This window comes from Pollachius pollachius, assembly GCF_949987615.1.
Source record: "Pollachius pollachius genome assembly, chromosome: 3".
Lineage (NCBI taxonomy): Eukaryota > Metazoa > Chordata > Actinopteri > Gadiformes > Gadidae > Pollachius > Pollachius pollachius.
In genome coordinates, this window is record NC_136936.1 from 4,144,262 (window position 1) to 4,156,405 (window position 12,144).

A 12,144-nucleotide genomic window follows, 5' to 3' on the forward strand; every position below is an offset into this window, starting at 1 on the left:
AGGGCACACGCCTGGTGTCTTACCGAGGTCTGGGTGGAACAAAGCCACATTCAATTTAAGCCCCATTAATAATGTACTGCCGAGAGTGTGGGAGCGTTGGGAGGGGGCAGTGGGGGGGGGCGACCCATTTCGCCAAAGCAGCCCCACCCATCCTTGCATGTACTCGGAGGCACGGAAGCGTGAAGCACGCGTGTGCGTGTGTGAGTGTGTGTGTGTGTGTGTGTGTGTGTGGGTGTGTGCGGGTGTCTTCCCGTACAGTAGAACACTACCCCAGGGTCTGCTCACTGACTCAACTCAGTGACTCGACCCAATGACTCGTCCCTGCCTTGACTCATCTGTTTTTCCCGGCATTGTGATGAGTCTGAGCTCATCGGCTGCATGCGAGGATGGGATGATCTGGTGTGTACACAGGAAGTAGAGGTAGTGTTTATGGTGTGTACACAGGAAGTAGAGGTAGTGTTTATGGTGTGTACACAGGAAGCAGAGGTAGTGTTTATGGTGTGTACACAGGAAGCAGAGGTAGTGTTTATGGTGTGTACACAGGAAGCAGAGGTAGTGTTTATGGTGTGTATACAGGAAGTACAATTAGTGTTTGTGGTGTTTGTATAGAAAGTACAGGTAGTGATTATGGTTTATATTCAGGAAATGCACTTAGTACTAAAAGTGTATAAACAGGAAATACAGCTGGTGTTAGCATTATGGTCGGTCCATAAGTCCACTCCGTTAACTGTTTCTGCCAACCATAGAGCTGTAGAGTAGATAGAAAGGGTGTTGGGGCCACAAAGGTTGCAATTTCTATGAGACAAAAAGCACGCATTTAAATGTGGAAAAAACAGGATCTGCTGCAGCTCCCCAAATATCAACAAATATAAACATATTCAGGGATTCTCTCATCAAGGGGACTGTTGGCAAAATATTTTTGGAGACAGCCCACGCAACAACAACGAGACAAACACTAAACTGGTTGGATGGCAGGAACTGATTTGGCAGTGAAGGGCGGCCCAATTAGCAACAGCAAACAGAAACCAGAGCCTTTTGTAGTCGAGGAATGCCGTCGACCCAGCCTCAGCTTTCACAGCCTGGCACTACTGCAGTCCTACGGACGCGGAGCACAGCCCGTCTGCACATCCCACTTAGACGGACCAGTGTCCCACTCACGCTCGTGCAAATGCCCTCCGACACAACTCTGCTGAGATGGTCCGATTTCCCCCCCATCCATCCGTGGCCGCAGGGGACTGGCGTTTCATAATTTATTGGAAGGAGTCAGACAGCCAGAAGTAAGGGGACAGACAGCCCCAGACAGACAAGCCTTTAGCTGAGACCTTCCAGCCCTCTGCATCATGCATGAGATATACAGCTCAAATTATTGCAACCAAAGTGTGGTGGTAATCCACATATGGCATACTTATATATGTATAATAGATATATATATATATATATATATATATATATATATATATATATATATATATATATATATATATATATATATGCATATAGCCTATATATATATCGTTATATATATATCGATATATATTGTAAATACATATTTGTAGTGAATAGATATACTATTTAATATTATTCTGTACCGATTGCGAAATATTGATGTTTCCCTTTCTTCTGAATGTGAGTCTCTTTGGAAAAAAGCCTCTGCTAAATGCCCTCAATGTCATTGTCAATGTAATGCTGCAACGGAGTGGACAGGCCCCACATTATATAATCCAACTGTTACCCATGTAGAAGAGCAAAGTTGTTTTGTTGGAGTCGGGGTGTGAATGGGAAGAATGAATAAGCAAATTGCTGGAATTTAAATGACTCACAAACAGAAGGGGTTGGACGATTCCAGTATTGCCGTTGGACTCTGATTCCATGGAATCCAACTGGATCATTTTAATTGCAAAAACTTAACGCTGATAGAATTAAACACATATTTTGATAAGGAGAACACGTTGTGGGAGGATTCGCTTATTAGACTTGATTGTTCGCCGCAAGATTCTTTAAGATGAGCGAGTTAATAGACAAGCTTAACAAATAATATACTTCTGAAACTGAAAAATGTAAGATATTGGTAAGATAAATCAGAGTAATGTGAAGTCTTCTTGGGTGTTTGTGAGACAGAACAAAAGACTCTCGGCTCTGGGGAAAAGAGCAACATTAAAATATGCCTACAGATCCATATTTTGCGGACTAATCCGTATTCAACCATATTTAGAAACACTATGCAAATGACATGGTGTTCCCACCTCTGGCGTATACGGTGAATCAAGACATAATATAGGATTCTCATATTCTTCATTTGTAATTTTCTCTTTGGGGCATTGATGAATGAATCCCTTGGGGAGTGTATGCAGATGATCTGGTAATGTTTCAGAGTAAAATTGATTAACTGTAAGCCCCATTGTTCTCTGTTCTAATAGACACTACCTCTGCTGTTGGTGCTTGGTGGTAGCGCCCGTGTGTATGCATGGGCTTCATTTGATGTGGAGATGAGTCCTGAACTGATGTGCATAGACTGAATTCTCAGGATGCCAATTATTAAAATCCTCCAGCAAAACAACAACAACGAACAAAATGATTTCATCCCAAGTGGCAGACTATTTTACCCCTTCCATGACCAAATGGAAACTCCCGCTTCAGGGTATTCTATAAACTCTATAAACGATAAAAGTGAGACATAAACATAGTCTTCAAACAGACAACCGCACAGAAAAACCTCTATACACAACATTGTTATATTATTAATCTTTTTCTTCTCTTTTAAAAATATCTAAAAGATCTCCCCGCTGAGCTTTGCGCGTTGAAGACTCAGGAACGACAATTACTTTTTAGTTTCCCCGCAATTTCAAAAATACTCTCTCCCCAATGAACTGAGCGGCTTCAGAAGTACGAAAACCTCCAGAAACGACCGCCGGCGAAATGATAATCATTGTGCTTCTCCTGTTCCTCCTTGCCGACTTCCATGTCCTTTATTAAGATGCTGGGAGAGTTCTGGTGGTCCCCTGGGAACCCCTCTCAAAAAAAGAGACCCCAAAAGGCTGCTGCTTCAGCGCTTCCAGAGCCAACCTGTCCTGGGTGACACTTTGGGAAAGAGAGGGAGAGAGAGAGGGTAGGGGGGAGAGAGAGAGGGAGAGGGGGGGAGAGAGAGAGGGTAGGGGGGAGAGAGAGAGAGGGTAGGATGGGAGAGAGAGAGGGTAGGGGGGAGAGAAAGAGGGAGAGGGGGGGAGAGAGAGAGGATAGGGGGGGAGAGAGAGAGGATAGGGGGGGAGAGAGAGAGGGTAGGGGGGAGAGAAAGAGGGAGAGGGGGGAGAGAGAGAGGGTCGGGGGGAGAGAGAGAGAGGGTAGGATGGGAGAGAGAGAGGGTAGGGAGGAGAGAAAGAGGGAGAGGGGGGGAGAGAGAGAGGATAGGGGGGGAGAGAGAGAGGCTAGGGGGGAGAGAGAGAGAGGGTAGGGGGGAGAGAGAGGGTAGGGGGGAGAGAGAGAGGGAGAGGGGGGAGAGAGAGAGGGTAGGGGGGAGAGAGAGAGGGTAGGGGGGAGAGAGAGAGGGAGAGGGGGGGAGAGAGAGAGGGTAGGTGGGAGAGAGAGAGGATAGGGGGGAGAGAGAGAGAGGGTAGGGGGGAGAGAGAGGGTAGGGGGGAGAGAGAGAGGGAGAGGGGGGGAGAGAGAGAGGGTAGGGGGAGAGAGAGAGGATGGGGGGGAGAGAGAGAGGGTAGGGGGGAGAGAAAGAGGGAGAGGGGGGAGAGAGAGGGTAGGGGGGAGAGAGAGAGGGTAGGATGGGAGAGAGAGAGGGTAGGGGGGAGAGAAAGAGGGAGAGGGGGGGAGAGAGAGGGTAGGGGGAGAGAGAGAGGGAGAGGGGGGAGAGAGAGAGGGTAGGGGGGAGAGAGAGGGTAGGGGGGAGAGAGAGAGGGTAGGGGGGAGAAAGAGAGGCTAGGGGGGAGAGAGAGAGGGTAGGGGGGAGAGAGAGAGGGTAGGGGGAGAGAGAGGGAGAGGGGGGAGAGAGAGAGGGTAGGGGGGAGAGAGAGAGAGAGGGGGGAGAAAGAGAGGGTAGGGGGGAGAGAGAGAGGGTAGGGGGGAGAGAGAGAGGCTAGGGGGAGAGAGAGAGGATGGGGGGGAGAGAGAGGCTAGGGGGGAGAGAGAGAGAGGGTAGGGGGGGAGAGAGAGAGGGTAGGGGGGGAGAGAGAGAGGGAGAGGGGGGAGAGAGAGAGGGTAGGGGGAGAGCGAGAAAGAGGGTGGGGGGAGAGAGAGTGAGAGAGAAGGAGAGAGAGAGAGAGGGTGCGGGGAGAAAGAGAGAGAGAAGGAGAGAGAGAGAGGGTGGGGGAGAAAGAGAGAGAGAGTGAGAGAGAGAGAGAGAGAGAGAGAGAGAGAGGGAGAGGGAGAGAGAGAGAGAGGGTAGGTGGGAGAGAGAGAGAATGAGGGTTTATCCTGTGTGGGAGAAATGGGCCAGATCTGAAATCGTGGCATCCATTCCCTCTCGGTGCCAGCCCCAGAGGGGAGGTAGCCAACTGCTGTGTGATTAAAGATTTATACCTTTTCAGAAAGATGTTTCCCTCACATATTCACTTGTATTCTAGTTTGCTTTATCTCCGGCTGCATGCGGTGGAGGGCTGTGCAGGACTTTGGGGGTATCTGGCCGGGCTGCTGGCTAGACAGGGTGTCCTCTGGTATCGACGCGCAGAGCCACAGCAATGCACGGTGGCTCTTAATCACATTTTTTTCCGCGACGACTTATTCAGAACGGTAAATAAAGTCAGAAAAGAACACGGGCGGTCGATGGCGGTGGGATTGATTTTCCCATCATTGCTATTTTTCCAAACATGTATTCTCCTTGAGAGAGAGAGAGAGAGAGAGAGGGAGAGAGAGAGAGAGAGAGAGAGAGAGAGAGAGAGAGAGAGAGAGAGAGAGCAAAACAACAACAACAACAACGAACAAAATGATTTCATCCCAAGTGGCAGACTATTTTACCCCTTCCATGACCAAATGGAAACTCCCGCTTCAGGGTATTCTATAAACTCTATAAACGATAAAAGTGAGACATAAACATAGTCTTCAAACAGAGAGAGAGAGAGAGAGAGAGAGAGACAGAGAGAGAGAGAGAGAGAGAGAGAGAGAGAGAGAGAGAGAGAGAGAGAGAGGGCTTAGATTATCCCCATGAGTGGACAAGATGTGACCCTGATCCATTCTTCATCACACACACCCCTTCACACCCCTCAGCAAACCAAGTGTTGATCTGCATGTAATGAACTGCATTCTTAGCTGCAGTCGTGTTACCGCACTGGGCAATGGGCAAATATACTCACTGTTTCAATATTTTAATACCCCCGCGGATCAAGGAGACTAATTATTTGAAAACCCTTACCAAACACCTCATGGCTTCTCCTGTTATTCACAGCGCATAAGACCCCCATCCAATGACCCCTATACACTCTGTAATGAAACCTTTGCATGACATCCTTGCTTACTTATTCCTACAACCCTGCTCTGCTGAACCAAACGAGAGACCTTTAATTGGTCCCTCTGTTGGAGATTGAACCAAAGCTCTCTAAATTCCACACCCGTCGAGGAAATAAAGAAATAAACACTCTGGGTTTTATAAGTACATCAAATATACATGACTTAGTGATGGGAAGAAGGTGCAATCTTTGAAATTATGTATTCAAATAGGTCATCTAATCCACGACCGGCAGTGGAAAAAAAGTGAATTGAGGACCAATTAGTAAACTCTCCAGTGGATGTCTCTCTGTCTGGGAACCGACCCAAAGACAGAGGCAGAGGCTGGGTGAGAGAAAGCCGGATCCCTGAAGGAGCCTCTGAATCCTCTGTGGGCCTGATAGTCTAGTCTGGTGGATGAGTCGATCCACTCCTCCAAGCCGGAGGGCTGTGGTCTCGATCCCACGATGTCTCAGCCCTAATCGGTGGATAGGCCTCACTGAGCAGGCGGCCTAACCTGGCAACCCGCCTCCTTAATGACCACATGATTCTGATTCCACCGTCGGTCGCGTGTCACATCAGAACGTGTGACTATTGAAGCGTTAGAATGTGTGGCTGTTTAAACGTCAAAACTTGGGACCATCGAAACGTCAGAACGTGTGACTATTGAAGCGTTAGAATGTGTGACTATTGGAATGTTAGAACGTGTGACTATTGAAACGCCAGAATGAGTGACTATTGAAACGTCAAAACGTGTGACTGTTGAAACGTCAGAACGTGTGACTATAGAAACATCAAAGCGTGTGACTATTGAAACGTCTGAACGCGTGACTATTGAACTGTCAAAAACGTCTATTGAATTGTAAATGGTAAATGGACTGCATTTATATCACGCTTTTCTAACCAGTGGCCACTCAAAGTGCTTTACAATATTGCCTCAAATTCACCCATTCATAAAGCGACAGCGGTGTCGACCAAGCAGGGAGAGAGCCAGCTCGTCAGGAGCAGTAAGGGTGAGGTGTCTTGCTCAGGGGCACCTCGACACACAATTAGGAGGAGCGAACCAGCAACTCTTTCCGGTCCCCAGCCAACCCAATCCGCGCCCTGAGCCACCTGCCGCCCCTATTGAAACGTGCTGTCTCTGTGTTTGGCTGAGTGTGACTCGGTCTGGGCCACACTGAACTTGTGGGGCATTGAGGGAATACAGGAGAGAATCGGTGGTACAGTAATTGGGCTTGGGTTACATCGTCATGGGGAACACGAGGGACGGACACACAAACACATCTTTGTTGCCGGGCGATCCGCGGCGTGGTGTCTTTGAAAGGGAGAGGGTGGGAACCCCAGAAGGGCCCCAGGGCTGGTGGAAGGGCTCAGGGGATGACCCTTGACCTTCCGGTATTGAATGTGGCCTGTGTTGGGAAGACACAGTCACGTTCAACGGGATCAGACGCCTCTGGAAATGCACCCCAGTGGTTTAGGACGAGTGGTTTGGATTACATTATAGGATCTGACAGACAGACGGCAGCAAGTATAGATACAAAGAGAGAGATAGAGAGAGAGAGATACATACATATATACATACATACATATATATATCGGTCGGGCTCTATACTGCAGGCTTTCATTCGCAAGTGCACTGATTGCGTGCCAGTCCCCGATAGGCTATACCTGGCATTTATTCAGTTGTTGATTGCTCTTCCAAGTGTGCCATATTGGTGCCAATTATTGTTGTGTTTGCATTGTAATGCACAACTTTCCCTCTTCTTGTTATAAAACATTGTGCATCCAAACAACTTTAGCCAATGCAGCCTCCTATGTCAGTACTGACATAGGAGGCTGCATTGGCTAAAGTGTTGCTGTACGAATAGGCTACTATAGCATATCGGATGATCAACAATTGTTATGTGCGTGTGTGTGTTGTCATGTGGGCTATAGACTGATTGCTTGCATCCATGAAATATTGTAATGTTATAGGTCAACTGCATATTGAGATAATTTAGATTGGTATTCCGCAACAATCCGGGGATGGGGACCCCCCCCGGAATATTGAGAGGTATTTTGCACACTGCTAAATACATACATACATACATTAATGGAGAGATCGAGAAACAGATAGATAGATAGATAGACAGACGGACAGACGGACAGACGGACAGACGGACAGACGGACAGACGGATAGATAGATAGATACATAGATACATAGATACGTAGATACATAGATACATAGGTAGACATAGATATGTACGTATATAGAGATAGACAGATATAGAAAAAGAAAGAGATGGATAGATAAGTATGTTGATAGAGTGAATGAGAGATAGATAGATAGATAGAAAGAGAGAGCGCCGTTACGCAATAAACATCCCTGGAAGGGATTACCACAGCTTTCCAGAGAACTACAGCTAAAAGGTTACGGGTTCGATCCCCACGGTCCACAGTCTACTTGAAGGCCTTCGTGAGCAAACTCTCTTTTGATCCATGTCTCTTCGATCCAACGCTGTCCCTGCTAAATAAAAGAATAGTAATGATTCATCTGACTCCTATAATACACTGCAATGTAGTTATGCATTCTAACAGAACATGGAGGAGTCCGGCTGTATGTCAGTCTGGCCGCATGTCAGACCCTGAGTCGCGGCCCCACCATTAGGCATCAGCCCCAGCGGAGAGCTTCCATTATGTTGTCCACACACTGGGTTAGATTAATGAGTTGTTGTTCCCGTGCCACTTGGCACGGCGGCAGGAAGTTGAATGATGAAAAGTGACTTTGTGGAGCGGGGGAAAGGTTAGACGGAGGAAGAGACATCTAAAGAGGCCGTCTAATTGATATTGGAAATGACAGTCCCGTTCAATACCGGGGGATTTAGAGTTCCTCTCCATGACATGAAGATAACCCAATGAATAAATAAATAAATCTCAGAACCGTGAACAGGCGTGCCAGCACTTTTAAACATTAGCATGGAAGAGTTCTATGAATGTAAACATCTCAATTTAGGTGGATTTATATGCAGATTCTTTACCATGCAGTCTACGCATGCACATTTTTCTAGACTACAATGTTATGCCTTTTAAATCTTCCCTTGCTGTTTAAAAACGTGGGGTTATTGAGCGCAGTCGGCTATATAATCTCATGTTACTGTGACCAGAATGCACCTTAGTGGCTTGTGTGTTCCTGCTGAAACTCATCGCGGTCGGTGGCTCTATGTGGAGCGGCCTGTGATGTCCATTTCAATTGATTCTGGAGCTCTGGATCCATAGCGAAGTCAACTCTCTCCCTCCCTCTCTCGCCTGCACGGAGGTAGGTGGGGAGGACAATTAGACACTGCGCTGCGGAATCCCCTTGTAAACAACCGCAGAGCACTTTTAGACTAGACCACTGCTTGTACGATGTTGAACCCCTCATGTATAATGCGTGTGGATTTGGGACAGAATATAAGGTTCGTTTTGAAGTGCAAAGAAATGCCTGAATGCGTTTCATTAAAAGCTAACCAGATTTAACGTGACAGGCCCTGTGTTAAAAATCTGTACTGCTCACCTTTGACAGTGAATTAAATCAGAGAAGGCTTATTTATAAACACTCAATGTCAGCGATGATGATGAAACACAAAGTTTGATTCTTCTTAATATAGAGGATGAATGAAACGCAGTGTCTGATGGAGAAGTCCTTTCATTAGCACTACTGGGATCTGAAATTATTTTTTTTACTCTTCGTACCTTGTCCCTCAAGAAGAAACAGCAGAGGCTTTCTGGGTAATTAGATTAAACCACCCTGGTTACACAACTGGTATATATATATATATATATATATATATGTATATATATATATATATATATGAAACGCTATAAGAGTTTGATGTGACACAGAAGGAACATCATGTGGAAAGAAAGCTAAAGTAGGACAGTTTCCTTAATCCGGCATTCAATGCAAAATTTAAACAAAGCTACTAATGCCTTGTGAACAAATTTGAAAGTAACTGCTCTCTAATTAAATTGTTGGCCTGTTCTATAATCCGCCTACGCTCTTCCATATAGGGCCCCGTATACAATAACGAAAACAATAACAAAAAACACCTCAAAGCCATTGGATTGCACTCGGACAGGAGACGGATGAATATTACATTTCCGTTATCGCTATATGAGAAGTGAATTCACCAGCAGAGGAATAATGAGTTGAGGCTGAGATGAATTGTTGTCATGATAACGCTGGTATACAGGGACTCCTCCATCGACAGGAGCTGCATCACTCTATAAATGGCTCCGGCAGTTGGTTCTGTTCTCACTCAACGTCGGTTACTAAGGAGCTAAAATGCTACCAGCATTATTTTATTTTAGCTGCCCTCGATAGATTTCCATATTAGAATAATCCTATCAAAGACAGTTTTTCTCCCCGGTGAATAAAACAGTTGTTTTATTCACTTTGTTTTATATTAGATCATAACGTTATATTCTGGTGATGGTGTTATCATATGTGGTCTAAATCGGACCACATATGATAACACCATCACCAGAATATAACGTTATGATCTAATAATGATTAATGAGTGTTTTTGGTTTCAAGACAATTAAGTGTCTGTATATATAGAGGTACCTTTTTTCTTTCTAGGTCAATGCGATATTCGCGCACATTACTCAAACAGGATCGGGACCCCAGTGCAGCAGGGAATAGCTTGACTAACATGATACTCAGCAGGGAGAATGTGTACAAAACATGTGTAATATATACAACATATACACAATCCACAATAGGACCTGAGAGACAACTCTGTGGCCTTTCCGATTGGATCATTAAAATTCAAACCCAAGTGTCATATTTCAACCACTCCGAGCGCCATCTGGGTTATACTGCGAGCTCACATTGTCATGGGCACAGCATGGGGTACCAGGGGACATTTGCCTGTAAACAGTATTTACTGCTATGTTAATGCAAACTTGTTTGGAGGTGTGGTGTAAAAGGGGGCGTCCTCCCTTTCCTTTCTCTGCCGCCCGCTGATGGGCCCTGGAAGCTATGGTCACCTTGTTGTTATTCAGAAGCCCAGGGGCCGTTGTACACACAATGGTAGCCTGGCTGGAGCCTTGCTCTCACCAGTCCCCCTTTACATAGAAACTCCCTGGCTGCTGGTTGTACCTGTAAACATCCCCCCCCCCTCCCTCCAGGACCTATAGACCCAGGGAAGGGTTAAGTGCAACACATCACATACAGCCTCGCCCGTTCTCTCCTGTTGGGTCGGCCGGCTCGGGCTGTAATTGGGGCAGATCAGATCTGTGTGATGAACTGTTGACAGAGGGCAGGGTCCTTATCTCCACTGTTATCACCAATCAAACATGCTCCGGTCTCCGTCCGCAGCCTCGGAGCAGCGGGTTTGTCTGTGTTTGGAGGCAAAACAAGTGGTTATGGAGAACTATGGTCTAACGAACACCGGACAAATGGGTGCAGGTGGGTCAATGAGAGGCAGGAATGGTGGAGCCCTTATCAAGATTTGGGCAATTCATGGTGGAGCCCCCTAATGATTATGCACTCCATAACTACAGTTATCAACGAAACATTCGTACAATAATGGAGCCATTTCCTTTTTATCTCGAATAATCCTGGTTATCTGTGTTTATGTCCACGGTTACGCACAGCAATTGGGCCAAGAAAATATTCGGCATTCTGCAGTCAGCTGGCGGCCAGAAAAAATGCATTGCAAAAGATTTGTTTTACACGTGGCAATTTCTGTTCGATCACGGCCCACTTGGATCAAGTTACCCCGTTTTTCCATAATACCATATTATTTCCACCTTACAGATCACATTAGCAGGTGAAAAGCAGGCTAAAGGGCCCTGCATCTGGCTCTGCTGTGGAATAAATCGGATCTCATTGGCATTCAGACACTGCATCTGTTTCTAGAAAGTCAAAAAACAGGAAACCACAAACTATTTATAGGCCACTAGAAATATGCCTTTCAAGAACACTTTGAATATGCTTCGCAAGAACAACAGCATTCACCAAAGCTCTAGTGTTTGGAAACTCTTCAACTGTCATTGTAAGAAAATAAACGACAAGCATACGTGGGCCAAGAAAACCACACCATCGTACCCAGTAGAGAGAATACGATTTGAATACAGTTTGTGACTAAGAGTTGCAGCCTGTAGTTGATGAGGGGAAAGATTATCACTGTGTTTTATTGATTCATTCTCAACAAAAACCCAAACACAACCTGACTGAAGTGTTAAGTTTTGTGATGGTGAAAGCATATTTTACCGTCAACAACTGTTTCGTTTAACTGTCACACAATCTTAAATGTTCCTATTGGGGGAATAAGCTAGGACATCACTTAAGCAGGATGTGAAACGCTGTGAGGACACAGAATCTTAACTATTGGTTTGAACTTCTGCCATTGTAACTTTATCACTCTTACAAATGTATCTTTGGCTTGTTTAAACTTACAGCTTCCTATGTTCCATTGAAGACTGTGTGAAATTACATTCAAAGAGGTTCCTCCTTATCGCAATGTGACGTCATGCACAATTAAAATGCATAATTAGAGGGACGGGACAAAGCACAGACTGTCATTTGAGCCTTGGGGATTCAGTTGGATCATGCAAAAGTGACAAACCACACTTGCCAGCTGTCTGGCAAGTGTGTTCATCGTAGCATTATCATGAGCTCATAAAAATATAATGTTAAAGTATGATATATATTGAGGTATAAGATGTCAGGATATAATGGTTTGAATTGTTTA